This window comes from Callorhinus ursinus, unplaced genomic scaffold (genome assembly GCF_003265705.2).
Source record: "Callorhinus ursinus isolate GAN/ISIS: 27379988/994484 unplaced genomic scaffold, GSC_fseal_2.0 scaffold30, whole genome shotgun sequence".
Classification (NCBI taxonomy): domain Eukaryota; kingdom Metazoa; phylum Chordata; class Mammalia; order Carnivora; family Otariidae; genus Callorhinus; species Callorhinus ursinus.
In genome coordinates, this window is record NW_027397092.1 from 3,550,868 (window position 1) to 3,578,769 (window position 27,902).

The 27,902-nt window shown below is 37.4% G+C and overlaps 1 long non-coding RNA gene across 1 annotated transcript in view; it reads right to left on the bottom strand.

Moving 5' to 3' along the window:
- Positions 1–27,902, bottom strand: part of LOC141370265 (uncharacterized) — a 58,552-nt gene that overhangs the window by 16,216 nt on the left and 14,434 nt on the right. Inside the window, exon 3 of the long non-coding RNA XR_012374165.1 lies at positions 18,775–18,864. This is a non-coding gene — a long non-coding RNA (uncharacterized lncRNA). The remainder of the gene's footprint in view (positions 1–18,774; positions 18,865–27,902) is intronic.

Below are 27,902 nucleotides of genomic sequence, written 5' to 3' on the forward strand. Positions count from 1 at the left end.
TGTGTGTGTGCATATAAAGCTCATCATTTTAATTGACCTTTGTGTTACTTTAGTTGTTGAAACAATGATGTACTACATTTGTAATCACGTTAAATATAAATGCAATCATTGTTCAAAAGATAAAATGTAGGTTTTTTTTTTTTAAGGAAATGGGATAAATACATTTTTAGAACCGATTGGTATTAAGAAATTCCTCTGGTTAAAAAAAAAAAAAGAAAGAAATCCCTCTGGTAATTGTTTGTTACATCATGTGAACTTACAATTTTTTAATTAAGTATAATTGACATATGATACTACATTAATTTCAGGTGTACAACATAGTAATTTGACATTTGGCTACCTTATTAATGCTCCCCACAGTAAGTGTAGTTACCATCTGTCTTCATACAAAATTATTTTAATCTTATTGACTATTATTCCCTATGCTATACTTTTCATCCCTATGACTTATGTATTTTATAAGTTGAAGTTTCTACCTCTTAATCCCCTTACCCGACTTTGCCTATCCCTCCACTCCTGTCTCCTCTGGTAACCACCAGTATGTTCTCTGTCTTTATGAGTCTTTTTCTGTTTTTTTGTTTTGCTTATTTGTTTATTTTATTTTTTAGATTGCACATATAAGTGAAATCATACAATATTTGTCTTTCTCTGACTGACTTACTTCACTTAGGATAATACCCTCTACATTCATCTTTTGTCACAAATGGCAAGATCTCATTCTTTTTCATGGCTGAGTAATATTTCATCACATCTTCTTTATCCATTCATCTCTATCTTCCATATCTGTTATTATAAATAATGCTGCAGTAATCCTAGAAGTACGTATATCTTTTCAAATTAGTGTTTTTTTTTTCCTGTTAAATGCCCAGAAGTAGAATTGCTGGATCATAGTGTATTTCCATTCTTTAATTTCTTGAGTATACCTCCCTACAGTTTTCCATAGTGGCTGCATCAATTTACTTTCCCACAGTAGTGCACGAGCGTTCCTTTTGCTCTGTATCTTTTATACTAGTTGTTTCTTGTCTTTCTGACATTAGCCATTCTGACAGGTGTGAGGTGATACCTCATTGTGGTTTTGATTTGCCTTCCTCTGATGATGAGGGATGTTGAGCAGTTTTTCATGTGTCTGTTGCCATCTGCAAGTTTTCTGTTGAAAAATGTCTATTCAAGACCTTGGCCCTTCTTTTAATCAACTTGCTTCTATGTTTTGGTGTTAAGTTGTATGAATTCTTTATGTATTTTGGCTATTAACACATTATTGGTATATCATTTGCGAATATCTTACCCATTCAGTAGGTTGCCTTTTCATTTTGTTGATGGTTTTCTTGGCTCTGTGAAAGCCAAGTTAGTTGGTTGTAGTCTCGATTATTTATTTTTGCTGTGGTTTCCCTTGCCTGAGGAAACATATCCAAAAAAATATGGCTAAGATTGATGTCCAAGAGTTTACTGCCTATGTTTTTTCTTTTAAGAGTCTTACAGTTTCAGGTCTTCTATTTAGGTGTTTAATCTGTTTTGAGTTTATCTTTTTGTATGGTGTAAGAGAGTGGCCCAATGTCATTCCTCTGCAGGTAGCTGTCCAGTTTTCCCAATACTGTTTATTGAAGAGACTCTCTTTTCCCCACTGTATATTCTTGCCTCCTTTGTCATAGATTAGTTGACCATATATGCTTGGGTTTATTTCTGGGCTCTCTGTTCTGTTCTATTGATGTATAGGTCTATTTTATGGCAATAACATACTGTTTTCATTATTATCATTTTGTCGTATCATTTGAAATCTGGGTTTGTAAAATCTCCAGCTTTGATCTTATTTCTCAAAATTCCTTTGGCAGTAGAGGTCTTTTGTGGTTTCATATAAATTTTAGGACTATTATTTCTAGTTTTGTGAAAAATACTCTTGGTACTTTACTAGGGATTGTATTAAATCTATAAATAGCTTTTGGTAGTATGGACATTTTAACAATATTCTTTAAATCCATAAGCACAATATATCTTACTATTTATTTGGGTTGTTTTCAATTTCTTTTATCAGTGTCTTATAGTTTTCTGAATATAGGTCTTTTACCTCCTTGGTTGAATGTATCCCTAGGAATTTCATTCTTTTTGGTGGAATTTTAAATCATATTGTTTTCTTAATTTCTCTTTCTAATGGTGTGTTATTATTGTATAGAAAACACAGTTTCTTCTTCTGCATGTTAATTATGTATCCAGCAAATTTACTGAATTCCTTTATCAGTTCTACTAGTTTTTAGGTGGAGGCTGTTGAATTTCCTATATATTATATCGTGTCATCTGCACATAGTGAGTTTTTGGGAGCCACAACATAGTTGGTCTGGTAATAAAGAGTACCTTATCCAGAGGCAAAAGTAAAATAAAATAATAAACTGAAAAATAAAATTCTAGCCAGGATGTTTGGTGCTCTTCAGAAACGAAAGCAGAGAACTGATTTTATTAGAGTTCTGTTTGCCTCTCAGCAAGGGAGTCAAGCCACTAAGAACCATGACTATCAAAACATCACAGGATCCATTCACTTTGTACTTCCATGCTTTTGTTACTGTAACAGAAGAGTTGATTTACAGACATTTTTCATATTAAACTGTCCTAGATTTGAATCTGGCCTTGCCACTTCCTAGCTGTAAAACCTTGGACAAGTTGTTGCAATACTCCTTGCCTTTGAATCTTTATCCCCAGAGATTGATAGTGACACAGAACCGAATTCTGATGGAAGATGACATATATGTTACATCATAATAGTAATTAATAATAATAATAATAATAGTTAATAACAATGTTGAAGTTACTACGTATCTTTCATCTAAGTGCTTTGTAGTTACCACATCTTTTCTTCTTCAGAACCTTATGGTTGAAATACTTATGAAAACAATAATACTGTTATCTGTATTTCAGAGATGATGAAATGTTCCTTTAACTGAAGAACAGTTAGCTAGTTACCCAGCTAACATAGTGGAGCCAGAATGCTATCCTGAGCAATATTGTTCCAAAGCTATTCATTTTTGCACTTGTCCTCTTTAAAAAGATCTCCATCCTTCTGTACATCATTGCTAATACCTACAGCACGTTGGAGGCATTAGGGTCAAAAAGCAAAATAGCCTAAGTGAAGAAGAGGAGATATCCATCCACAGTTTATGTATACTGTCCAAAGTTCACATGTTATAACTTAATCAAGTACTGTTTCCCTTTATCCAGTCTTCCATACACATATGTCTTTTATCTCGGCAATGATAAAGTAACCTTCTTGACAGCGTGAAGTATTCCAGGATTCTTGATTTTTACCAATATTTATGGCTAATAAAGAGATTACTCATATTCCATTTGTACTCTCTCTGATCATATAGTAAACAATCAATGTGTAGATAATGACCTGAAGCCTTTTTTAAATAATTTTTTATTGTTATGTTAATCACCATACATTACATCATTAGTTTTTGATGTAGTGTTCCATGATTCATTGTTTGTGCATATAACACCCAGTGCTCCATGCAGAATGTGCCCTCTTTAATACCCATCACCAGGCTAACCCATCCCCCCACCCCCCCTCCCCTCTAGAACCCTCAGTTTGTTTTTCAGAGTCCATCGTCTCTAATGGTTCATCTCCCCCTCCGACTTACTCCCCTTCATTCTTCCCCTCCTGCTATCTTCTTTTATTTTTCTTAACATATATTGCATTATTTGTTTCAGAAGTACAGATCCGTGATTCATCAGTCTTGTACAATTCACAGTGCTCACCATAGCACATACCCTCCCCAATGATAATGACCTGAAGCCTTAATGGTAGCCAGGCCTTTCCAGTCTGCCAAGTTGATTGGCATGAATTTCAGATCAGGTCAGCTTTCAGTGGGATAGATGTCATTTACAAATTCCCTCTGGTTCTCTCACACCACTTAATTTTCCGTGTTCCTGCAGATGTCTGCTTGCAGTAAGAAAACTCAGCTCTTGAGTTGAATGCAAGCAAAGTATTCCTCTTGTTAGAGATCATGGAGATCCACTGCAGAACAGTTCACATAAACATTGAACTTATAAATAATCTTCACCTTGGCATAAATACAATCATAAGGATCCATGGTGAATGGTGTTAAAATCTAGGAAAACAAAGGCAGATGGACAGTTTGCACCGAATGGTCTCCTGGGCATAAGTACACACAAAAAGATGCAAACAGTTGAACGAAAGTGCCAGTCTGTTCAAGATGTGATTTTACAAGCTAGTGAAGACCCAAATGAAAACTGTACATTGCATCAGGACTTGAAGGTCCCATTTGGCACTATCTCATCAGTTTTCTTTGCCTGCTTTAAAAAAAAAATGCCCATTTGTTACAGATATTCAACCTTTGCATGTCCTTGCTTTCCTGAATTATTTTTTTTTAATTTCCTGACAAGTAAAACAGGAATATTGCAAACTAGAATATTGCAGTCAGCTGCTTGCTTAACTGTCTCTCTTCTGAAATGCAGCTATGCAGGCAAAGTGCTGACAGGTCAATTACTTTGAGGAGGGAAATCTGGGGAAATGCGTTCTGGGGAAGGTACTAAACCTACCAAGAAGTAGATGCCTCAGTCAGATGCTTTCTGATGCCTGTCTATACAAGTGGGACTGTTATGGGGCCTGATGATGTGTAATGATTCAGTATATTGTTAGTGTGAATAAGCACTCACACCTTTAAAGTGAATATACCATATAGAAGGCAGGACTCATGCTCTTACAGAGGACTTCTGATCATCTTATGGCCCTGTGCCTTTGCAACCATTGCCTGAGATTTGTATACATTATTCAGCAAGTATGTATTTGGTGTCAGCTCTGTACCAGGTGTTATGCAAAGGATTTGGGGATAGAGGGAAGGGAAGAGAAAACAGAGCAGTGTCTCTGCTTTCATTGAGCTTATATTCCAGTGGCAATAAATCACAATAAACATGTTAAATAAATTAGTGAGACAAGTAGTAGGGTCTATGATTTCCTGCTTTTTAATTTCTTTACAAACTAAATAACTTTTAAAAGTAAAGATTGTAACTCAGTATTGTAGGCTTGACAATAGGTAACAGCTAGAGAAAGACTTATGAGGTAGAATGGTTTAGTGGAAATACATTGTTGCATTTTATGGGACACAGTGCAGTCTGAATTCTTTGAGGACTGAGATAAATCAAGGAGGCGTATTGGAATCCCTAGAATAGCCACCAAAAAAGGAAAGCAGTAACTAAAATATCAATGGATAAATTAGAATTAGAATTTTAATAAGATATTCAACTAATCCAAGAAAAAAGGAATTGCAGAAAGAACATAGGGACAACAAACAGGTGACCTGGATGAAAAACAGCAAATGCCTAAATTAATTAATGTCAGTAATTTGATCAAATGCAAATGGACTTCACGTTGCGTAAGAAAACAATGTGAAATACATTAATGCCAGAAGACAGACTTTGAATATGAAGACCTAGATAGTTTGAAGCCAAATTATGGTTAAAAGATGTGTCATGCAAGCAGCACAATACAGCTGTAGGGACTCTGTTATTATCAGATAATATTGATTTCAAGATGGAGTATTACAAGAGATAATGATCAAAGGTAATGATGAAAAATGTTTAATTCAAAAGAAAGTCTTCACAGTTATAAATGGACATGCACCAAATAACGTAGTTTCCCAAAATGGTTGAAACTGGTATTGACAGATCTTAAAGGGAGACAAAGACAAATTTACAAATGGAGTTGAAGATTTTTAACACCCTGCATTAGTATTTGGAAGAAACCGAGACAAAAAGACCAATATGGGGGGGGCGCCTGTGTGGCTCAGTTGGTTAAGTGTCTGCCTTCGGCTCAGGTCATGATCCCAGCATCCTGAGATCGAGCCCCACGTCGGGCTCCCTGCAGGAAGCCCACTTCTCCCTCTGCCAGTCCCCCTGCTTGTGATTTCTCTCTTTCTGTCAAATAAATAAATAAAAATCTTTAAAAAATAACAAATATGGGTATAGAAGATTTGTGAACAGTGTTGGAATTCACCTTGAGCTTACCTAATTGCATTTACCTATCACCATAGGCAACACTTGCAGAATAAAGTCTTCTCAAGTATACATGGAATATTCATCAAAAATGGACTATAAAGGAAGTCACAAAATACAGATGACTGGAATCTTACAGAATACAATCTCTGACAGCAGGAGAAATAAATCAGAAATTGGTTAACAGCAAGGTTTGTTGGAAAGTCCCAATATTTGAATATTGAGCATCATACCTGTAAATAACTCATGAACCCAAGAGAAAAACTACAATGGAAATGAGAAAATGTTTTAAACCAAATGATAATGAAATTAGATCAGATCAAAATTTGTGAGATGCACGTAAAGTTTTTTTTATAGGAAATCTATCAAGTGCTTATAATAGGAAAGAAGAAAAATCTACTTTTAGATTTTGTTCTCTCCTAAAACTTGGGGGAGTAGGGACATGTCAAGTTCTGCATCTGTGTTTAGGTAAATATATTTCGCTGATCCTGGCTGGCAGAGAAATTTTCTTAGAGAAAAGAGATAGACCAGACATTTCATAGAGATTTCTTCTGCTTCGATAATTCTAATTCTGTCAGTATCTCTATGAGTCCGTTGGGATCTGCTCTTCTCAGCCTTCATAGGGAATGTCCCTGCCCTACCACCAGCCCACTGTGACTCAGTCTCTGCTCAGCCCTGGAGCCAGTCATGATAAGGCTAGAGTGCTTAGCAGCCTTATTGCACTAACCAGTGGAGCTTAGAATTCAGCATTTTCATTAATGGACAGTTCATGTTGGACTAAGATGTTTCCTTGAGTGATCAGATAACCTCCAAGCCACCCTGTTTCCCGTTACCTTTCTAGCTCTATAGCCCTGGGCTTCTCCCTGTCCCATTTTTTCCCCTCTGTTAGGATGAAGGTCCTAAATCCAGTCCACTGGCTGTAGTTAACATCTTACCCTGGCTCAGGCTATTCCCTTCTTTAAAGGTAAGGGGGTTAGGGCAAAAAGATGATGACATTACTGTTGAAAATGGTGTAGAAAGATAATGCAAAGACAGTGCTCTGTATCATGTCCCAGGGTATACAAACCTGTTCTGTTCTTTTCTCTTAGCCATTGCAGATCTGTGAATATTGATAGTATGCTTAAAAAGTGTTCACACATTCACACATGGAAACCACACAGGAGTATTTCTGCCACCTACTAGCTCTTTGGCAAGTAGGAAGATATTTCCTTTCTCACCAACCAAAGGAAACTGGGGTCCTCAAGCTTTCCTTTGTGTACTTTTTTCCTTGCCACTTCCCCCCCGCCTCCAGAAGATCTCTCTTGATTATTAAAGCCATTCCATCTATTTGTTGCATAGGCCAGGGGTCCCATGGCAAGAGCCCTGACCTGTTAACTTATAGCTGCCTTTATATCTTGCAGGCTCTTAAGCTTATGGGCTTACAGGGGGCTCTCTGCTCATACTTTGTTTCAGAGCTTTCCTTTTTTTGAAGATCGAGGCTGAACAGCGTCTCTTCTGGATTCTGCTGAGACATGAAAAGTGCTCAAGGGTCATGCCACCTGTCATGATCGTACTTAAAATTTAATCCCATCGTGCTCACTTCACAAAATTTCTTCTCCCACTGGAAAACCCATTTCCATGGAGAAATATATTTACCCTCTGATCAGCACACTACCTATTTTAAGTGTCAACCACACAATCCCCAAACCACTTCTGTAAGATAAGCAGTGACAGCGAAGTCAGAGCTAAAGATTTTCTTTATTAAAAATTGCTGATTGCTTTTCCTTTCAGTGCAAAAATGTGCACCTTCTATACAAAGCCTGGCAATTCGAATGTAATTAAAACACATCCATTACCTCACTAGAATCCAGTGACACACAAAACTAGTTTAAATGGGCAAGGAGACCCCAAAAAACCTTTTCAAACACCAATGGGAAGTAATTTCCTGTAATTATTTGATAGTGATCAGGGCAAAGAAAATTTCATGAAATAGTTTCTATTTCCATGATCAATAGGGAAGTCTTCGTTGACACCTTAAAAACAGCTGGTAATAGGTAAAAAAACAACCCTTGACAGATGGGATCAGAAGTCTGTATTTTGAAAGTATTGTGTCATATTTTTAAAAAATTTATTCAGCTTCAAAAATTCACATTGAAGTGTGATACTAATCACTGCATGTCAGTTTATAGATCCTTCTTCACACCTAACTTCATATTATAGGCACTCTTGCAATTATGGCTTTATTGCCTATCACCACAAGTGCCTATGATCCTTGGTGGGACCTTAAAGCTGCTGTAGTAGCTTATGGTTTTTCTGACAATGTGAGAAAGGTGGCCTTTCCTTTTTTTAATTTTTACTATTATTATTTTTTAATAGTTCCCTTCCTTGGCTATGATGTGAAAAAGGCTACAGCATGAGCAGATTTATTATGGGGCAGAAGACGAAAAGCTGGTTGCTGACAATGAAAAACACACAACCACCAAAAACACATTTGTTAATGTCCTGCTTTTTGGGTAAAGTCAGAGGCAGAAAGGTGGTGATCAGAAGAGTCTGTAGATTGTTTAATGGGTGAGTTGATAGAATTTAAATGTTAGGAATGTTCATCTAAAGCCATAGGTTTCTGAATTCTCTGGAAAGATCAAAAGCTCTTGAGTTAACAGACCTGGGTCCTCTAGTGGTCATATTCAGCTGATTCTTCTGTTTAAAGTGACTTCTCTCTAGCTGGCCACCTGGTCTGTTTCATTATATATGTATTTATATATTTTTCCCCTAGACACTGTGGAAAATCTTTGAGATTCCCATGTAATTGCTTTGCTTCTTGTCACACAACAGTAGCCAAGCAGTATCCTCAGGAAGGGTAACATAGTTGCTGGGCCTTCTGGATCATAATAGATGAGTGGGTGTGTTTATTGGATTTAACAATTTTACTTAATGTTAACCCTAGCTACAACTTATTTGGGGGACTCCCAAGTCTCACAAATCATGAACCTCAATGATTTAAGTCCCGAGACATTCATTTCTTAGTAAGAAGGGGCTATTTACCTTGAAATATCCATTCTCTATCAAATCTTGCCAAAGGAGTCAAGGTTGTGCCTGGTTTTTCTGGGGAAATGCCTCACAGAGCCAGATGATAATCCCAGGAAATGATCTAGGAATCAAAAGGGTGCCTGTATGCCACCAAATTTTAGTTTGGTAGCAAAGTCAACTACCTTCAGTTTCCCAGGAACACTTGTCTCTTTTTTCCGTGATCTCTGGACATTTCCATATCAGCCTCCCTCCATCTAACTTGTCAAATGGGATGGACTTTCTAAGATATTCAGAGAGGCAGAATTTACCGTGAGTTCAGTCTCCTACAAAATAATTACATTCTTATGACTTAACATTTCTAGTTATACCCCATGTTACTCTAGCTGACAGTTCCATGTTGAGGATTTTTATTACATTGCAAAGAGCACATGGGCTTTCTAGTCTGGAAACAAACCAACAACGTGACTTTTACTCATGGCTCTATCATTTTTTTTTTCTATGTAACCTTAGTCAACTTGCCTAACCTCTCAGCACTTCACCCATAAAATAGGTATATAGTACTGCTATTTCATAAAGTTAGAAGGGTCATATAAGGTTGTATATATGGCAATGAATTGCCACACTGCCTGACACTCAGTAGTCTTTCAATAAATATGAATTTCCCCTCAATTTAACAACAACAACAACAACAAGAGAACTTCTTCTCTTCCTTGCTTTTTAGCATGTACTTGTCACACTTCTTCATATTGAAAACCAGCATCTCCCCTTCCACGACCATAAAGGTGCAGCTATATAGAATCTGATTAAGTATTTACTTACAGGTTTTAGTTACAGGAGAGTCCAATTCAAATTTCAACAGTGAAAAGGATGCACTGGCTCACCTGAAAACTCGGTTTGATCAAGGACCTAAATGACATGATCAGGGTTCAGTGTCTCTCTCTCTCTCTCCATTCGTACGACTGCTGTCTCATTATTGGCCCATGTCTCAGGCAGGCTTTACCCCATAATCCGCAAATTGCTGTCACTCATACCAGAGACTCTATGTATTCTCCTTTATATTCAATAAGAAATAGAAACTTAGCTCAGACCTAGGTCCCAGAATTGAGTATCATTGACCTGATTAGCTTGATTATGCCCACTTTAGCTGGGGAATTGGGATTTATTTATTAGTCGAGTCAATTTAGAGTCCTCTCCCATAACTATACACAAGGGATTTTTTTTTTCATCCAAATATCAGAGCTGGGAGATTTAAGTTTCTAATAGGCAGAGGAAAATGTGGCATGTGTGGTAAGAAAGCTAACAACAAATGGCCACGCAGCCAGAATTCATACACCATTCAAGCCCAACTTAAAAACATCTCCTTTATGATGCTGCATATTTTCCAGCTATATGCTGCCTTTTCCAGAACATGGATGATGCCTCCTTAGTCAGTGCTCCCAGAGACATTCTCTCAGTTCTACTTAGTAAACTCATTCTCATTCTTCAACAGAGAGGAGTTTCATGGAGCCTCAGCCAGGGGGATTCAGAATTATGGCATAAACAGTGAAATTAGAATCCTGGTTTCCTGGGTCTGCTTCTTACCAGGTATAGAATTGATCATCATTTGCAGCACACAATCCCATCTTTCCCACCTGGAGGATAAAACATACTTAACAGTGTGCTTGGCACATACAAAGTGTCCGATAAATTAAATAATGGCTCTTCTTAAAGTAATGAGACCATTTTTAGAGGATTTGTCTGTAAAACATTTCCCAGCTTCTCCGAGGGAAAGCCTTTGTCTCACATCTGTTACTTTGTCTCTCAAACACACAAAAATAAGTGAACACATTGTGAGAAGCAACACATACCTGCCATTTATTTCTCCAGTATAAAACTAAACCCCTGACAACAGAAAGTCACTCATTTTTACTTCTACCAGCCCCTTAACATATTAATTTGTGTAAAAAATTGCCTGCCAGCCAATATTTATCATAGATTGTACCCTAAAATGCTCAGTCCAAGCTCCAGTGGTGTTGGATATTAACAAAATGGCACCATCGAAATGCTCTGGGTGCTTTCCATGTAATAGAAGCGTCAGTGAAAATGTAGGAACATGCATAGGAAAGGGATATTTTCAGTCCTCTAGGAGTTCCTCAGGGAGGGAAATCATTGAGGCTGAAGCAGAGGCAGTATCTTCACCCATGGTAAATTCAGGCCAGCTCTGAGAAACACCTGGTTAGAAGTTCTGGGAAAATAGTACTTTATTTTTTTCGCCCTCTGGCTTTATTGAGGTATATTGACAAAAATTATAGATTTTTAAGGTGTGCCATGCAATACCTTGATGTGTGTATACATCTTGAAGTAATTACCACAATCAAGCCTCATACAGTTACCTTATTTTTTTGTGTAGTGAGACTTGAGATCTACTCTCAGTAAATTTCAAGTATACAAGACAGTATTCTTAACTATAGTTACCACGCAGTACATTAAGTATCCAGAACTTATCCATCCTCTGTAACTGAAACTTTGTGCTCTTTGATCATCATCTTTCTGTTTTCGCTACCCTAACGCCCTCAGCACCCACCATTCTACTCTCTGGTTTTAGGAGTTTGACTTTTTCATATTCCACATATAAGTGAGGTGATGCACATCCTAAGGGAAGCAACCTGTTTCCAGTCATGAGCAAACTTAGAGGTGTGCTGGTATCTCCACCTGGAGAGAAGTAGAGAAAAGGCAGGTGTGTGCCGACTAGAAATATTAAGGCAGAGTGACAACCAGAGAACTATAACATGTAGGAAAAATGGGAAGAACCACGGTACTGGCTACAGAAGATAACAAGTTTTACCTGTTAAAATTATGACCAGTGCCGCCTCTTGTGAGATTCACTGGCCTTTTATATATTTTTCTTTCCACTCTTTTTCTTTCATCAACATAACCTCAAATCAATATGATTATTTTTCTTCTTTTACTTCACTTCAGATTTTCCCTCGTGGCATCATTTCCTGCTGCTGGGAAATGAAAACACACACACACACACACACACACACACACTCACACATACTGTTTGACATTTTTATATGATTTGCCAATAACATCGCTTCCAATTTCTCCAATACTGCTGTCTTAGCATCTGTAAGCATTTGGCTTTGTCATTCTCATAAAAACACACTCCACATCCTTCCAAATTATGCAGAGATTATCGAGGTATAACAGTGCTACATCTGCTTTGATTCTAATAAATTCCAAACTATGAGTGTTAAATCTAAAATGTCTCTCTTCAGTAACCCGTGCCATGTATAGAGAAAATACTCATTGTTTTTGGTTCTGTTGACTACTTCCCAGATCCCTTCATAAGCAAGTGGTTTGAATAAAAAGAAAAGATGTAAGAAACACTGTTCAGTCATTGGGCAGTGCTGAGACCAAAGACAGACTTAGCAAGGTGTGTAAACAGGAAATTAGTGGAAGGAATGATGACAGCTTGAGTTGAAATTGTTAAAAATGTTTCCATGTTATGGATATGCTTTTTCCTGAACTTGTGAGCACCTTGCAGTTACAGGTAGTTAATAAAATACTTTCCTCCCTGCAAATGTTTCTAATAAATAACACACAGGGTTTTCCACTCATCCACCCCATAAAGGATGAACTACCTTCTTCCCATGAGTATCTGAAAGGAATTTCAGATTAGGAGATCATTTCTATATAGCCAAGCAATGCAAAATTTTAAGGGCTTTGGCTTTTTATTTATAACATCAGATTGTTTCTTATAAGTGATTTCCCTTCATCTGCACTTACAACTTTATTTTTTGCATGTAAGTTTTAAGATAAGTGATCTTAAAAAAAAAGATAAGTGATCTTAGGGAGAACTAATCCTTATAGAAAGGACTGAAGCCATCATAAAGCTGGAACTAAGGATATAAGAATTTTCTGGCCAGCTTTGCTACATTAACTTAAAAAACAGTTCTGGATGTCACATTGCTTTGCTGAATTTTGGTAGCATGAGTAAAGTAATTGAGATTGAACCAGATGAAAAATAGTACTTTTGTATTGTTGGCCTCTTAATTGCCACAACTTGACATATGTTATCTTTAATCTCTACAGTAAAAGCCTGAGAGGTATATTTTAGCAAATGAAGAAACTGAAGCTGGAACAGGATGAGCAGTAATAGCTTAAGTTTATTCAAGACTAAGGGGTAGATTTTTTTGTTTTGTTTTGTTTTTGGGGTGTTGAGTTTGATAAATTCTTTATAGATTTTAGGTATCAGCCCTTTATCTGATAAGACAATTGCAAATATCTTCTCCAATTCCAAAGGTGTTGTCTTTTGGTTTGTTGACTGTTTCCCTTTACTGTGCAAAATCATTTTATCTCGATGAAGTCCCAATAGTTCATTTTTGCTTTTGTTTCTCTCGCCTTTGGAGACATGTCTAGCAAGAAGTTCCTGCAGTCAAGGTCAAAGAGGTTGCTGCCTGTGTTCTCCTCTAGGGTTTTGATGGATTCTGGTCTCACATTTAGGTCTTCATCATTTTGAGTTTATTTTTGTGTATGGTGTAAGAAAGTGGTCCCGTTTCATTCTACTGCATGTAGCTGTCCAGTTTTCCCAATATCATTTGTTGAAGAGACTGTCTTTTTTCCACTGGATATTCTTTCCTGCTTTGTTGAAGATGAGTTGACCATAGAGTTGAGGGTCCATTTCTGGGTTCTCTATTCTGTTCCATTGATCTATGTGTCTATTTTTGTGCCAGTACCATACTGTCTTGATGATGACAGTTTTGTAATAGAGTTGAAGTCTGACATTGTGATGCCTCCAGCTTTTTTTTTTCTTTCAACATTCCTTTGGCTATTTGGGGTCTTTTCTGGTTCCATACAAATTTTAGGAGTGTTTGTTCCAGCTCTATGAAAAATGCTGATGGTATTTAATAAGGATTGCTTTGAATGTGTAGACTGCTTATGATATGGATGGAACTAGAGGGTATTATGCTAAGTGAAATAAGTCAGTCAGAGAAAGATAAATACCATATGATTTCATTTATGTGGAATTTAAGAAATAAAACAGATGGACATGGGGAAGCGAGGGAAAAATAAGATAAGATGAAAATTGAGAGGAAGGCAAACCATAAGACATTCTTAACTATAGGAAACAAACTGAGGGTTGCTGGAGGGGAGATGGGTGGGGGATGGGGTAACTGGGCAATGGGCATTAAGGAGGGCACATGATGTAATGAGCACTGGGTGTTATATGCACCTTAGAAATCACTAAATTCTACCTCTGAAACTTAAAAAAAAAAAAGACTAAGTGGTGGAATGAGGATTTTAAGCTCGTAAGAAAATAAAAAAAATAAATAAGAAATAAGAATTTGAAGCTAGTCCCCCTCTGGTTCTACAAACCATTGTCCTCTTACTAGGCTACAATAATTATCCCTTAGATGGTAGCCCTAACTAAGATTTTGTCACGATATTCAAGTAAAGATTTTTGTCTCCCCAAAGAGCAGTTCAAAAACTTTAAAAAGAAGCATTTATTGAGTGCCTGTTTTAAGCCACTTGAAGGAACTGATGAAAAAAGATACTTTTTTTTTTTAAAGAGGAAAGGTAAAGTTTCATTGCGTTTAAGGAACATAAAAGCATCTAATGCAGAAGGCAAAAATAAATATAAGGATAATTACAGTGCAACATGTTGAATAATTGGATATAAGGGCGCCTGTTACTTTATCTCACACTCTAGTAATTTCACTAAAAGCATCTTGAGACTAGAGGCACTCTCCTGATCAAATATTGCATTTCCTCTACAGCCTAGTATTTGGATGAGCATCCTCATGTTGTTAAAGGAAAAATCACAAATTGTTGAAATCACTGTTACATAAGTGACATTATCAACTGTACTGCCAAGAAATAAAAATACTTAATTTTAAAAATATTTGCTCCGGATATTAAAAGTAGCCTAAAGCAAGAATTCCTGTGGAGAAAGACACACAGTGCACAATCGTTGCAGACCATTAAGGAATGAACATAGGGTCTATAGGGGCCGCTCCATTTGTTTTACAGTTAGTAAAGGGCTGGAGAGCTTGGGAGGAAGTGGGAAATGGCCTGTAAGAATCCTCAAGGAAGGTAGTCAGAAGCTAAGCAAAAGGTAGTTCAGGCAGAGGTCGACGAAGAAAGATATTTTTATTTCAGTGAACAAGAATCAATGGAATATTAGGAGTTAGCAGTTGCAGTTATAAATAATAAAGGTAAGCATTCAACACCCAACAGAAATTTGGAAATACTTTTCATTGATAGCCAAAAATATTCCCTGCAAGAGGGTACTCATCCTGAGCTAGGTTGTTTAGAACAACCCATCCTTGGAGTACAAGAGGATGTGGCCACCAGGTGGGATCCTTACCTATATTACTTGGCTAGAAGTAGGTGCCTGAGAGTACAACACAAACAAGATGCCATTTCTGGAAGGGACAATAGCAGTCTTTTAACCAAGTGCTACTCAAACCATCTATTAGAGGCCTATTTTTTTAAATTTCTAATCCATCATAAACCAGTGTAATAATAAATAATAAAATGAAATAAAAGAACTGCAAAATATAAGCCTAATTTTTTTAAAGTATAATAATTAAAAGGAATTTTTTATTATGTTATGTTAATCACCATACATTACATCATTAGTTTTTGATGCAGTGATCCATGATTCATTGTTTACACGTAACACCCAGTGCTCCATGCAGAATGTGCCCTCTTTAATACCCATTGCCAGGCTAACCCATCCCCCACCCCCCTCCCCTCTAGAACCGTGTTTGTTTCTCAGAGTCCATAGTCTTTCATGGTTCATCTCCCCCTCCGATTTCCCCCCCTTCATTTTTCCCTTCTTGCTATCTTTTTTTTTTTGACATATAATGTATTATTTGTTTCAGAGGTACAGGACTGTGATTCAACAGTCTTACGCAATTCACAGCTATAAGCCTAATTTTTAAAAAAAAATATTCAGTAGACATAAAAAGTACATTGTCCAGTTGTTATAGATCTCCTAAATTCTTACTGTCAATTTCCATGCTTGCATTGTCATGGACCAGTAACATTTTGTAAACTTTGCCCTATCATTCTTTGAATAGTGTTGGTTTAGTCCACTGACATTGTATTGGCCGAGATAACATTAGCTGTGATAACATATACATCCCTAAATACATAAGTTTCTGTGTTGTTCACAACACTCAGAGGGGGTAGCCTTCAATGCAACAATGCCAGGGATAAGATTCTTCCATCTTGCAACTTTGCCACGCCTGGTGTGCCAAACATGGCATCTTAATCCAGATGTTAAAGGGGAAAGAAAGCATGCACAGATACCTGCCTTTTAAAAAGCCTTGGCCCAAGAGAAATACACATTACTTTTACTCATATTGGTGAGAATTAGGCACATGATCACACATACACACAAGGGAATCTGCGCAATGTAATGACCGTGGGCAGCCACCTCCCACCAGTAACTATAGATTGTGGAAGACGGAGAATAAGCTGTGGAGTCAGCCAGTTCCCTCTGCCTTGCCTCACCAAAACCTGATGATTGTATGGTTTCAGTCTGTCTCTTGTTAGAAGAGTAATGACAACAAAAAATAATTTTAATAATGACAAGTAAGAGTCAATATTGTGAGCATCCTGTATACCAAGCACAGAGCTAAGGACTTTTAGTCATTTTATTTTAATAGATAAATTGGAGTATCAGTTATTCATAAGGATTTGTCAAAGGTTTTGGGGTCTGGTTACCTCTGGGTAAACTAAGGAAAGGAAGTTCTGGAATTTTATGACTGACAACTGGGTATTAGGAGAAAAAACTAATGGAAGAGTGTGTGTGTGTGTGTGTGTGTGTGTGTGTGTGTGTGTGTGTGTGTTATATTACTTCCCACTGTAAATATATCATCAATAGGGACACAGGATTTTAAACATATGCCAGAGGTTATAAAGGGAGATTTTTTGACTTATATAGTATTTAGGATTGGTGAGAGAATGAATTAAAACAGTGCATTTATCTTCCCACTGTGGCTGGGAAATTTTTAAGACAATGAGAAGTCTCTTTTCATATGTTTTGGCAAAATTTTTCTATTATTTATCAACATCCCAGGCTTGATGGGGCACAAGGAAAATTTGCATAGTTTACAAGTCAAAAAATCATTTGGTCTGACTTGGAAGATAATATCAAATCATTTCCAAGGAGAATTTTTAAAACATCTTCCCAAACATTGAAGTTTTCCTTTTCCTTCCTAAGAAATTATTTTGACTTGGAGTTTTCTGGGCTTGACATCACAAAAAGAAAATAAATGTGTCTGAGATGAAATGGGAACTAGAAAAGACGAAAATAAAATGAGTACGCTTACTTTTGCACTATACTATCTTATTGTTGTACCCTCAAAATGGAGTGAAAGTCCGGAGCTGTATTTTTAGCTGCATTGATGTGTCAACAAAATCATTGGAGGAGACATTTTGCTTCTGTGTTGTTAGTTCCATTCTAACATAAAGAAAAGTCCATATAATCTAAAACATCATAACTTTTTTTGAGACCATCAGAGAATGGAGGTCATAAGGTAACCAGAAGAACTGAATTTCAAAGAGGATGAGACCTTCTTTGGAGAGACAAGTTACATGAACCTTAGATATAGAAGTTTAGGTCTCCCTGAAAATAGGAAGGGAGAAAACAGCTAAACATTAAGGGTTCTTACAGACTTAGTGATGACAAATTTAATCCCTGAAAGCCTCAGATTCAAGCTGGTGGGGGGACGGGGACCGACTCTTTTCTGCAGGCCTATATATGGGTTCATAAGAAAGACTGGGGGTAGAGCAGAAGATGTGAGTGAGATGTGAGTGAGAGCCTTCTTGGTGTCAGACAGGCAAAGAATCCTATTCTCTTCCCAGACCCATCCAGCTTTAAGCTGCTGGGGGAGGAGTAGGAAATATTTTTATACCAAGGGCTCAGGTATGAAGCACCCCCTAGAAGCTGAGGGTACAGTAAGAACTCCGAGTCGGTCAACCATAGGGGCACTCCAGGAACCAAACTAAATGAAGTAACAATAGGTCACTGCTGAAGTTTGATGCACTGAAAGTAAATCTAGCAACCAAAAATACAAACTCAGTTTAGCTACTGACCAGTTTAATCCCCATACGTACTTGAACAGCCTGATGGAAGAGGGATACTCATTTTTAGGTTTCAATGCTATTGACTTAAGTGTCTACTGTCCTTCCACATGCAATGGACAGAGTTCAAATTTAAAAAAAATTGAGACCCACTATTAAATGACAAAGAAGTTAGAAGCAGACCTGAAGAAAACCCCTTGCTTGGAATTATTCAAAAAGTTAGTAAATAATCTGAAATAATGGGAAAGCTAGAAAACATGCAAGAACAAATGGACAATTTCAGCACAAAAATGAAAGTTCTAAAAATCAAACAGAAATGTTATAAGTTAGAGATAGATGAGTAATTTTTTCAATGACCTTATGGGCTGACTAAGCACAAAAGGATAAAGAAGTACTGACTTTGATGGCCAGCCAATTAAAATGATCCAATGGAAAGGAAGGAAAATGACCAGAGTGGAAATACAACATAGAATGGAGTAATTAATACTTGTTGGCAGTATCAAACAGTCTAACACAAGAATAATTGGAGTCCTAAAGGGAGAAGAGAAGAACCAGGTAGAATAAATGTTTAAAGAGATAATGGAGGAGAATTTTTTACCACTTCTTGTAAGTATAAACAGTGCTTTCCACAAGATTTAACATCCTCACACCTAAATATACCCAAGAGAAATGAAAAATTATGCCTACCCAGGGTTGCATGGCTGGCTCAGTTCATACAGCAGATGACTCTGCATCTCAGGGTTATGAGTTCAAGCCCCATGTTGGGCATGGAGTCTCCTAAAAAAAAAAAAAAAGAAAGAAAAGAAAAGTATGCTTACCCACAGACAAACACTTGAATATTTATGACAATTTTATTCACAACATCCACGAATTAGAAAAGGCCAAAATGTCAACTGGGTGGTAAATGGATATAAAACTTGTGTTATATCCATATAGTGGAATAATCCCCAGCAATCAAAAGGTGGAAACTCCTGATACATTCAACCAAATATTTGAATCTCAAAACACAAAGCTGAGGGTAAGAAACTAGATACAAAAGCAACATGATTCTATTCATTCAACATTCTGGAAGAAATCAGATCACTGGTTGCCAGGGGCTGTGTGAGAGGAGGGGAACTTATGTACAAAGGATGGTTATAAAGGAACTTATAAGGGAATTTATAACTGTTAAAAGGAAACTTTTTGGAGTGGTGAAAATATTCTAAATTTTCCTTTCAGAAGCAGAAATAGGACAATATAATTGTCAGGTCTCATTGAGCTGTATACTAAAGAAAGGACAAATTTTATTATAAGTAAATGATACCCCAGTAAACCTAACATATAATCTGGGAGAAATTAAGGGAAGCGTGGAAGTCCTAGATGGAAATATTTTGATAGAATAAGGTCTCCTGAGCACCTTTTTCTCCTAAAATTATGGGAAAGTCTTTTTGCTCTGTCTTAATAAATGGAACCTCCTGGATTTATTAATTCACTGATATATTTGTTGAAAATAGCCAAAGTGGGATTTTAGCTACAACTCCAGAGAATAGTTTTTGAAGAGCTGTCAATGAACTAGAAATAATAAAGTGACAGACTTGTAAGAAGAACCCACACATTGTGATAACACTTCTTATCTGCAATACTATGTCTCTAAAATTGTTCTAAGACCTTTAACAATTTTTTAAATGGTCCCCTAGGGATCTTTGGAAAGACATGATCTTTTAAGTTACATTGAATCACCTCAATTGATTATGAAGAAAATAGGAATTACAGTTGAGAGGAAGATGGGTTATTTTACCTCTAAAAAACATGATAAATGTTACTAAAAGATGATTTGTATCTTTTGACCCAGAGTTTCACTTTGTCAATCTAAAGTAAGGAAGAAATAGAAAAAAATCTTTTAAAAGGAATTAGGTTTATAAATATTCATTTCCATACTAAGAAGTTTGAACTATCTTAATTTTTTATTATGTCTAAACTTAGAAATTATTATGAAAACTGTGATTAACATCAATACATTGTGTTGCTCTTTTTTTAAAGATTTTATTTTTTTGAGAGAGTGAAAGAGTGAGCGAGAGAGAGCATAAAGCAGGGTGAAGGGCAGAGGGAAGGTCAGAGGGAGAAGCAGACTCACCACTGAGCAGGGAGCCCTATGCGGGACTTGTCCAGTCCTGGGACTCTGGGATCATGATCTGAGCCAAAGGCAGATGCTTAACCAACTGAGCCACTGAGGCACCCTGTGTTGCTCTCTTTAAAAATTATCAAAAAGTTTGTATATTAACATGGAAAGCTGAAGACTATAATGTTAATACACATGCAGCAGAATACAAAGTTAAATGGGGAATGTGATTATAATTATGTCAAAAACAAAAGCAAATATATTAGTTCTAGGACTGAAAGAATAATGGATGTGCTATTTTCTTTATTTCACTAATTTCTTTCACTTGCATGGTACTAATCAGTGCTGGCACGAAAAACGTTTTTGAAAATTTTGTACTTTTACCAATTTGTCTCCAAAGTAGAGACCAGAGAAGCTAAGGTCATATGTTAAGTCATAGCCCTGAGCAAATGGCTTTATTCTTGTCTGAGCAGCAAGGTTGGCTCTCAGTGGGAAAAGATAACTGATAGAGGGGATGGTTCCAAGAGGGAGATTCTTAGGATGGCTTTAATTCATAAAGTTTTGTTATTGTTGTGTTTTTCTCTCTGTTGGAGGCTGTAGTACAATGCATAGTAAGCAATCAGAACTTGCACTGCTGTTGTTATATGGGTTATCTACTGCTGTGTAACAAATTATCCCCAAACTTATCAGCCTAAAACAACAAATATTTTCTGTCTCACAGTTTTTGTGGTTCAAGAATCTCGACGTGACTTAGCTGGGAGCCTCTGGCTCAAGCTTTGATGAAGTTGCAGTCAGGCTGTTGGCAGGGTTTGTGACCGCAGCACAGGGTTTGACTGAGCAAGGGCAATCTGTTTGTAAGCCTCCATGGTGGTAACCAGGACCTGAGTCCCATCGTAGGCTCGATGAGAATCCTCATGGCATGAAAACTTGTGAAGAGGAGAGTGGGGGAGAAAGGGGAAGAATGAACAGGGGAAGAAGGAAAAAGAGAGGGAAAAAGAAATGAAATCACCCAAGATGGAAGTCATAGTCTTTTTATAACGTAAGAAGTGGCATCATACGTTTTCTACCAAGTTCTGTTAGTTAGAAGTAAATCAGTAAATCTAGCCCACATTCAAGGGGAAAAGATTATATATAGGCATCAATACTGGAAGTATAGAATGAGACAGTGGGGCACTGGTGTGGGGGGGGGGTTCATTTTAGAGGCTGTCTACCAAAGCTTTCTTCAGTTTTTCCATTCTCTTCTAAGGTTGGCCCTGGCCCCATAGGGACTCTTCGCCCTTTTCCACCTGAATTATGCTGATGTTGGCTGACACACATACATGCTAATATGATCACTTCTAATCTTGATTAGTGACATTAACACATTGATAATTCAAGTCCCATTTCTTCTTAAATGTGTTAAGCAGCACTCTTTTTTAATCACAATTTTTTTCTGAGTGATTAATAATAAATGTCAGTTATTTGAGGATCCCTAAGAAAATCATAATTTCAAACTGTTTACATTGGATAATTGATTGAAAATGAGTGGCAACAGATACTAAGCTGATTTGAGGAGCAGAAAATCAGTCATTATTTATATAATAGATTGACAGAATATATCTTGATGACTAAATGCCTAAGGTAAAACATAACCATGTAAAGCATATCCATGAATATAATCTAGTATGTAGGCAGTAGATGCTGTAGGAAATCTTAATATTCCTCGATATTTCTTATTGCTGAAATAGAAATTAAACAACTTAGTCTAGAACCCAAACTTGAACCCTGTGGGATTAAAAAATAACCCCAAATCCAAATGTTTGACTTAATTCTAGAATGAGAATGACATAAGCTCATTCAAATAAGGCTCTCTGGAGTTACCTCTGCACCCTACCAAAATAAAACACGATCAGTCTGCTCCAATGGATAGTTGTGGTTACATTTATAATTGACTCATGGATAATCCATGAGTTGTACTTTCTCCTCCCCTACGTACCCAGCCCTTATTTTGAAAGAGGGCGCTCTTTTGTAGAATTTGTTCGCTTCCTCTCCCCACTATAATTTGTAGCTCCTGAGACAACAGCCATTTCCTTAGATAACCTCTCTTTTTCCTGCCACATGGAGTCAGGATGCCTGAGTCATGTTGAGCCCTTCATTGTGGCCTATTCTGTAGAATAGAGTCATGGGTTTAGGATTGGGCGCATGGGAATCAGTCAGAGCTTTTCTCTGTGACATCTTGAATAAGCTAAAAAGAAGAACTCTTTCCTCCCATGTGGCAAAGGTGAGGTGAGAACCTTGGAGCTGCCTGTGACTGTCCCTATTCCCGAGTCATGGAATTGGTGGTGTTAATGAGGCAGACTCAGGAGCCAGAGAGCACCCCCGTGATCTTCATGGCCCTGGTGTCAGTCATCTCTGAGATCTGTTTCACATGCTCTTGCTCATATTTGTTCAGTGGTCAATAGCCACTTTCTTTTTTTGTCTCAACACCGTTAAATTAGGTGAATGTTACCACATATCATCACATCTTTGCTCACGCAGAAATACTCATATTTACATATGATCAGGAGGTAACAGTATGAATGAAATAGAGACTTAAAGTAAAATGGACAATAAATCAGTGAGAAAACTAGTGAGCATATAGGGTTACAGTAAATGGTAGTATAGGAGTGTTTGGGTGAGACTGCAGAATAATGATATGCATTTAAAAAAGTAAAACAGAAATGGTTATAGTTTTTTAGAGTTAATTATGTGTCAGGTGCTGAGAAAACTAAATAGTGATCTTATAGGGTTACAGTAAATGATAGTGTAAGTAAGAGTGTTTGGGTGAGCTTGCAGAATAATGATATGCACTTAAAAAAGAAAAACAGAAATGGTTATAGTTTTTTTTTAAGATTTTATTTATTTATTTGACAGAGAGAGATCACAAGTAGGCAGACAGGCAGGCAGGCAGAGGAAGAGGGAGAAGCAGGCCCCCCGCTGAGCAGGGAGCCCAATGCAGGGCTCAATCCTGGGACCCTGGGATCATGACCTGAGCGGAAGGCAGAAGCTTAACTGACTGAGCCACCCACGTGCCCCTGGTTATAGTTTTTTAGAGTTACTTCTGTGTCAGGTGCTGAGACATAAGTAATGAGGACCCTGAGACTGGGAACGGGGGTGGGGGGCGGTTATGACTGCACGTACAGGGTATGTAGTCAATGCAGAGTCAGAATTGGAGCTAAGATCTGTGTGACTCCGAATCTATGTGAAGCCATGAGCACAAAGCTAAGCAGATTAACTTTATTCTGTAGGCAGTAGAGGATGAGTAAATTTTGTTTGTGTGTGTTTTTAAAGCAGAACCTACCTTTGTGAAATGGTTGTAGAAGATGAATTTTTACATCAGTGTGCAGAAACGGATCAGAGAAGGGCCAGGCATATGTTATGGAGACATTCAGGGACCTCCAGAAATAGTTCATGTGTGCAGGGCTCCTGGGGACTGTTTACAATAAGTAAGATTACAGAGCTGTGAGTGTCAGGAAACTTCCCACTATCTGTGAAATGCAGGGCCAGATTTTACATGTATGGTTTACTATTCCCCAGGAAAAGTGTATGATAGATACTCTGAGGATGAAGACAAATATGTAAGATTTCTTCCCTGAACAAGCCTTACATCAGCAAAACCATCCTTTGCTTATAGAACAGAAAGTACAAGATGCAAGCCTCCCTGAAACAGATTCAGTGATGCTCTGCTCCCCAGCTTGGAATCACTTGTAATTGCTGAGTTGATTTATAGTTATTGCTTGTCCCTCTCCACCCAGTCGTCTAGAAAACCACTTATACTCACAGCTTACATCTCATTATTTCTAGTTTCTTCCTCCTTGCTTATATTTAAAATCACTCAGAAGATAAGGGATTGATTAATACACTTTATCATAGTCCTAGTGAAGATTACAGACCTTGATTGTCTATTTTATTTTTCTATACTTTCTTGGGAAGGAGTGAAATACAAAGACAGAGTGAAGTGAAATCCTCAAATAGCCTGAATTTCAAATTTGAGAGTCAGATTTGACTCTTCAGCCACACACTTGATGACCTGCCTGAAGAAACTATGTGATTTTAACATACACTTGTTAAATATCTAGTATATGTCAGGCATCACATTATATTTTAGGAGACACAGCATCCCCCACCTCGCTGAGCTTTCAGCTTGGTCAAAGATTAAGTCCGAGATCTCAATTTACTTGAAATCAATCACTGGATTAAGACAAAGGATACATTTGTGCAACAAATCAAGAATACAACATTTTTTTCAGACCCCGTGAATTAAAGCAAACTTGAAGAATCAGGTATCACTAAGTACCGAGAAGGCTTCGGTGACAAGCCATAGATTCTCTAATTATTGAAAGATGGTTAGAACCCACACTACCCCTGTGAGACACTTTCTACAATGATAATTTGGATTCACTCTGGACTATCCATATATTAGCAGCCCGTCAGATGGCCTCCCTGGTTCTGAGGCTCTTTACAAAGCTCAGGGCATTAGATGTGAATTTTTCTGTTCTCCTGCTCCAAGGAGGCCCACACCAGTGCAAAAATACGACCTCAGTTAGAATTTAAAGGAAGTAGCATTGGGGAACCTGGGTGGCTCCGTCGGTTAAGCGTCTGCTTCTGGCTCAGGTCAGGGTCCCAGGGGCCTGGGATCAAGCTCCGCATTGGGCTCCCTGCTCAGCAGGGAGCCTGCTTCTCCCTTTCTGCTCCCCGTCTTGTGCTCTCTCTCTCTCTCTCTCTCTCTCTGTCAAATAAATAAATAAAATCTTTAACAAAATAAAATAAAGGAATTAGCATTACCCTAGAAATGGAAGGAGGAAGACCTCAATGTGAGGCTGTGACATCAAATTGATTATATGCAAAGCAACTTGGTATTAGCTTAACATCTAGGTTAAATATGTTAATATCTATGTTTACAGTAGTGAGTTTATGATTTAGTCCAACCTTGTGTAGCAGAAATGTTGCTATTGACACCAGAAATGTTTCCAGAATTTCTTTAAGGAGGAATTAGGGTTGGCACTCTGAGTTTGGATGGTCTAAAACAGGGTGCTTGCTTAACACTTCGTTTAAGTTAAAAATACATTTTATGGTATGTGAACGAGAAGAGTGGGTGTTTTGGACCTTGGGAGGGTGATTTGAACCCTCATGGGGCCAGTGCCTCTTCCCTCTTCCCAGAGGCACTGGCCCCATGAGGGTTCAAATCACCAACAATTCACTCAAATCACTCACATCACCAACAAATCACTCAAATCACCAACAAATCACTCTCACTCAGTGACATTTTGGCTATGTTAGGATGTCTAACAAAGTCCAGCTTCAGCCAAGTTTAACACAACTGGTTTGTGGCTTTAAATTTCAGTCAATTTTCAATTATTTTATCTACCCGACGTCAAACAAGCATTCTAACTGAAATTTTCACAGAAATAACAGAATTGCTCATTTGTGACACTAGATAATAATAGCCCAAAGCCAAATTGCTACATTTAGAATAACCAACCATATTAAAACCAAATATACAATTTAATCATTTATAAAAATCAAAGGAAGTCATAGAAACTATTTCAGAGCTTATCTAGAAATTAGTGGGGATTGTAAATTTCCAAAAATGACATTTTTTGTGTGTAAATGAATTTTAGCAAATAATTTCATTTCTGTACAATGAATTCTATCTAGTTTGAAAATGTAGCTCACAGAATTCTGAAGAGATAACATGTCCTTTAGGCAATGAAAAGAGCTTTTACGGAGTGTATACTGCAAACTTTTAATGATAGCTCCTATTTACTGAGTATTTATAATGTGCCCAGCACTGTAGGCTAGCATTTCATATATTTTCTCATTATTCAACATTTTGATGAGAAAATTGAAATACTGAGAGATTAAGGAATTTGACCTGGGTGATGCACAAGAACTGAAGCCATAACTAAAACTGGTGAGTCTGATTGCAGAACATTTGCTTATAACTCCAGTTCTAGGAATCATGGAGAACACAACAGTGTAACTCATTTAGAAAGACTCATTGGTAAAGTTGCATTTAGTAAAGAAATGCATAATCACGTAATTATATTTTTGCTGTGTTTTCAGCTTTGGCCATTGGGAGCTCTTTCAGGAGGCATCTGTGTTTATCTCCATCTTTGACAGACTCCCATTTTTGTGATTTTGTTTTGAGGACTTGCTTACTTTCTGGCACTATAAGTGACCCCAGATTCATCTTGTGTATTTCTGTCCCAGAACTACGATCATCCTTTTCTCCTAGAACCCTGGCTCTTTCATTGGAGAATGGCATTAGAAACCAAGATCTTGGTAATAGTTGTGACAGGTATCATTCTCATGGCCCCTGTCCGCAGACAAAGCAAGAAATATTTTGTGTGTACGCTAACTCACATATACAGACCTATCTATAAATATTTCTGTTTATATCCATCTGTATCTAAATTAAGCTGGACACATAAAGTCATATTAATGACTTCAACTCTGGTTCATTACTACATGGAACATTGTATGTAGCCTTCTTCTCTTGCTTGTCTGGAACCTCCCACTCCAACAGTGAGAAACCTGCCTTCTACCATCAGCCATCCATTTACTTGTTTTAGTATACATATGTAGCATAGTATTCGTTCCATCCTAGGATCCTCTGGCCTCCTAAATGATTTTTTTTTTAAGATTTTATTTATTTATTTGACAGAGACACAGTGAGAGAGGGAACACAAGCAGGGGGAGATGGGAGAGGGAGAAGCAGACTCCCCGCGGAGCAGAGAGCCCGATGCGGGGCTCGATCCCAGGACCCTGGGATCATGACCTGAGCTGAAGGCAGACGCTTAACGACTGAGCCACCCAGGCGCCCCCCTAAATGATTTTTTTAATTGCATAGATTAAGAGTCACTCTTTATGTAATAAAGTGTTATGGATTTTCACAAATTCACAGTGCCAAGTATCCGCTACTCCAGTATCATGCAGAATAGTTTTGTATTTAAATTAATCGTAGAGAATACACAAACTTCCAGCACAGATGAATTTCAAATAAATTATGTAGATACTACACCCTCAAGGAGATAGAGCATAATTCACCATTCCTTAAGTATGAGCTGCACCTAGTGATTTCCTTCCCAAAAGTATGTTATATAAAGGGGAAAGAGTGACTGTAAAGTGGAGATATCTGCAAACACTACCTCAGCCAAATGGTCAAGGTCGGCATCGACAGTGATAAATCATGTTGGTGTCGTGTACCATTGATGTGCTAGGAATGGACTTTTATCTCTGTGGCCTTCCTCCCCAAAACCCAGTCTAATCATGAGAAAGATACAGATATAATCCAGTTGAGGGATATTCTGCAAAACACCTCGTTAGTACTCCTTCAGAATTGTCAAGGTCATCAAAAATAAAGCAAGTCTGAGAAATTGTCTCAGTCTAGAGGAGCTTAAGGAGACAGGATGACCAAATGCAATGGGTACCCTGGTTGGAACCCCAGAACAGAAAAAGGGCACTAGGTGAAAAGTAAGAAAATCTGAATAAAGTATTAACTTTAGTTAATAATGGTATATCAATTTTGGCTCATAAATTTTGACCAAATTACTGTACCTATGTAAGATGATTATTATAGAGGAAACTGGAAGGGGATATATGGGAACACTCTTTATTAGGTTCACAACTTTTCTGTAAATCTAAAACTATTTTAATATAAAAAAGTCGATTTTTAAAAAGTAACATTAAAAAAGAC